The 5,000-nt window shown below is 28.0% G+C and overlaps 1 protein-coding gene across 1 annotated transcript in view; it reads right to left on the bottom strand.

Annotated features, from left to right (window-relative positions):
• LOC113820267 (EGFR adapter protein) overlaps positions 1–5,000 on the bottom strand; it is a 726,452-nt gene that overhangs the window by 720,135 nt on the left and 1,317 nt on the right. The gene's annotated exons all lie outside the window — the stretch shown is intronic.

Raw genomic sequence — 5,000 nt, 5'->3', positions numbered from 1 at the left:
GTCACTGCTACCACTACTGCTGTTACTAGTACTACAGTTACTATCACTAGTATTAATATTATTATCATTAATATCATCTGTATAATGCTTATAACATATAATACATATCTATTACCTGCATCTATATATCTATATTACTATCATTATCATTTCTATTATTATCATTATTATTAGCATCATAATGATTGCTATTACCACCATTATCATTTTCATTATCATCACTATTATCATCATTATCAGTATTTCTATTATTATCATCATTGGTATTTTTATCAGTATCATTATCTATCATTACTATTATGATTACCATTATCATCATCATTATTATTTCTATTATCATCATTATTACTATTATTATTACAATCATTAACATCATCATTATCATCATCATCATCATTATCATTATCATTATCATTATCATCATCATCATCATCATCTTCATTATAATCATTGTTATCATCATTACTATTATCATCATTATTATCATTGTTATCATCATTATCACTATAATCATTATTATCATTAATGTTGAAATTATCATTATCATTATTATTATCATTATCATTAATATTATTATCATCATTATCATTATTATCATTATTGTTATTATTATTATCACTTTTATCATTATTGTTATTATTATCATTATCATTATAATTATCATCATTGTTATTACTATTATTATTACTATTAGCATTATCATCATGAGGATTGTAATGATACTGGTGATAATGATACTAATAATTACAGTAACAATGAGAATGAGGATGATTATGATTGAAACAGTGATGATGATGATTGTAATGATACTGGTGATAATGATACTACTAATGACAATAGCAGCAGTAGAAATGGTATAACCAGCAACGAAAACAACAACAATAACTGTCGAAATAATGATAATAATAACAATAATAATAATGATGATGATAATAATAATAATAATAGCAAGAATAACAACGAGGATAATTATTATAATAATAATAACAATAATAACAATAGGAATGATAACAAAAATAATGGTAATAGTAATACTAACCAATAAAGATATTCAAAATATAATAATAGTAATAATGATAATAACAATGATTATGATAATGATGATAATGATAATAGTGATAGTAATAGTAATATAATAATAATAATGATTATGATAATAATAATAATAATAATAATGATAATACTGATGATGATGACAATAATAATAATGATAAGGATATTAACTACAATAATGAACATGAAAATGAAAATGAAAATGATAAACATGATAACAACAGGAACTAAACAACAAAAACGATAATAACGATAGTAATAATAATATCAGCAATAATAAAAAGGCATTGATAATACAAACAATAATAACAACAACAACAACAACAATAATAATGATAATGATAATGATAATAATAATAATGACAAAATAATAACAACAACAATGGTAATAATAATGATGATTTTAATAATAATGATAATGATGATGATGATGATGATGATGATGATGATGATGATGATGATGATGATGATGATGATGATGATGATGATGATGATGATGATGATGATGATGATGAGAAAATAGAAATAAAGAATTGATACTACTACTACAGCTACTACTAATAATAATAATCATAATGATAATAATGATAACAATGCTACTACTACAACTACTACTACTACTAATAATAATAATAATAACAATGATAATAATAGCAACTATAAGAACAATAATAAATGATAATTACATTGATGATAATAATCAATCAAAATACCCTCTCAGTTGGATACTGATACACCAAGGAAATCTAATCTCTTGGACCGTTATCTGTAGTCAACCCGCCATTCACTTTTCTTGCTCCTGTTATTATCATTGTTATCGTCCAGCTGAGAAAAGGACAAAGCAAGAAACCAAGTAATTAGCTGATAAAGGCAGAGGAAAGAATAGTCTGGTAATGATAATGATATTGGTACTGGTAATGACGATAACGATGATAATTGAGATATTGGTATCAATAATAACTGTTGAATTATGAACGGTATTGATAACGACAATAATAATAATAATGATTATAATTATTATAATGATACTAATAATGATAATAATAATGATAATTATAATGATAATAAAGATAAGAGCAATCATAACAAAAGTAATGACAGTAATGATAATATCAATAATAATAATGATAATCATGATAGTAATAAAAATATTAATGATGGTAACAATAGTAGTGGCAGTAGTACTAATGATAATATTATTAATAATAATGATGATAGTATTAATAATAATAATGAAAATAATAATGATAACAATGAAAATAGTAATAATGATAATATCTATAAAAATGATTATTTTGATAATGATGATGATAATATTAATAATAATAACAATGATAAATAATAATGATAATGAGAAACACTGATGATGATGGTAATGATGATGAAAAGGATGATGATGAGGAGAATGGCGATAATAATGATGATTATAATGATAAAAATATAATTATAGGAACAACAATAATAACAATGATAATAATGACGATGGTAATAATGGTAATAATGATGATAATAACAATGATAATAATAATCATAACAATAATAACAATAACAACAATAATAATAATGATAATAATAACAATAATAATAATGATGATGATAACAGTAATAATAATAATGATAATAAAAACAATAAAAGTAATTATTATGATGATGATTATAATGATCATCATTATCATTATCATACAAAAAAACGACAATAACAATAATGATTATAGTAATAATGATGATGATAATAATAATAATGATAATAATAATAATAATGATAATAATAATAATAATAATAATAATAATAATAATAATAATAATAATAATAATAATAATAATAATAATAATAACAATAATAATAATAATAATAATAATAACAATGATGATAATCAATATAATATCAATAACGACAATTATAATGATAATAATAACAATGATTTCTTGCCTCATACAGATTTCTGCCTATGCATATCATATAATCATTATCAAACACCCACACCCACCCACACACACACACACACACACACACACACACACACACACACCTATACCTACCCACACGCACACACACGCACACACACACGCACACACACACACACACCCACACACACACACACACACACACACACACCCACACACACACACGCACACACCCACACACCTATACCTACCCACACGCAGACACACGCACACGCACACACACACACACTTCCCTCAAGCCCACATCCGCAACATGACAAACTGCAGTGCCTTTCGAATTCGATGAACCTGAATGGCATCCAACATTAGTCCTTATTACATTAGGTCATATTAATCTCGAGAATGCTGGGAGATCTTTACTCAAGTTTATGAATGATGGAAGAGTCTTGCGGAGTGATCTGGCTCCGAATGTCCATCTTAATATGCGCACAAGAGGATGCGACAGGGGAGCATACGTGTGCGTGGATATTTGGTAGGTAGATAGATAGATAGATAGATAGATATGATAGATATAGGAATGGATAGATAGTGATATGTGTATGTGTTTATGCGCTTGTGCTTGTGTGTGTTTGTGTTTGTTATTGTTTTTTTGTAAAATACAATTCTTGATTTGGATAGTTCTAATAATAAAGGCAAGACCGTTGGTAGCATGTACAAAAAACCTGACGTATCTCACATCTCCCTCTCAGTGAAAACTAAAATCCCTTATCTCTATTTTATTGAATATTTTAGTAAGTACCTTAAGCGGGCTGCATTAGAGCGTCTCGGACACAGAATTCTTGCGTCGTTTCAAAACTATAATCTCGTCCATTCTGTACTTCTGTGGTCTACCGAAAACTCGTAAAAAAGGCACTTCCTTAAGAACAGTGATCTTGTCTCCCAAGGGTCACTCGTACACTGGCATTTGTTCTCTCTGCTTCTTGTTCTTCTTCGTATCATTTGGTCTTTCTTCTTCTTTTTCCTCCTCTTCTATTTCTTTTTCTTCTTCATCTTTCTTTCTATTAGCGAAAGCTCAAGATCTAGTATAAGTATAGTGTTTTATTTTGATAATTTTCAAAATAATTGTTATTCTTTACTTGTTTTATTTCCGATCATTTCCAATCGTAATTCAGTCACAACGAGAACAACACGACCCTTAGAATTTATGAGATTCCTTATTACGTGCGTTTCAAATACGACACGGGGGAAAGTGGTTGATCACTTAGGAAAGGAATAACCCGCGATGGACGTGATGTAATACAGATTAAGGAGTCAAGTGTGTGTTTCATTCCTCTTTCGAGATCAGGAGCATCAACTGATAAACAGGAAGAACACCAAAACAAACTCATAAATCAGTTTATGGTATCGAAATCCTCTCAACTGAAGAACATCCAAAGCTTATGGAACATCTTGCTCCATCACACATCAGCAAAGTTTTCCCTCGGTGCTTGACCTTGGCTCCCTCCTCCAAGCGGAATCCTGTTCCTGGCTCCTGCTTCTGCCTTTTCTTCTCACTCGAAGGAATGTCTAGGTCGATCGGATCTGTGTTTTGTTCCTTTATTTATTAAGAAAGAAAGAAGAAGAAGAAATAAAGAAAAAGAAGAAGAAGAAGAAAAAGAAAAAGAGAAAGAAGAAGGAGAAGAAAAAAAGGATAAGAATTTGTATTTGTATTTATCTATCATCACTATTTTGTTTGTATGTGTGTGTTTTGCTAATCGTTAACTATCAGTCAAATGGAAGATATGTTAAGAAATAAAAGGATATACATAAACATATACAATGGTTGATAAGCATATTGTTGTGCGTTGGTATTTGAATATATATGCTAACATTTACCTGACATTGTGTTTTTTGTTTATTGTCTTTCAATGTGTTCATAGCTCTAGGTGGAACACAGGCGCCGAATCAGACACGCAGCATAATTAAATACATGAAAAATCAAACACTACCACGGGGTGTTGATAAACTGATAGTGATAAATAAGATTATATTCATTTAATTAT

The sequence above is a fragment of the Penaeus vannamei genome, chromosome 14, assembly GCF_042767895.1.
Source record: "Penaeus vannamei isolate JL-2024 chromosome 14, ASM4276789v1, whole genome shotgun sequence".
Lineage (NCBI taxonomy): Eukaryota > Metazoa > Arthropoda > Malacostraca > Decapoda > Penaeidae > Penaeus > Penaeus vannamei.
Note: the sequence above shows the minus strand (reverse complement) of the source record. Positions and strands in the feature narration are given on the sequence as shown.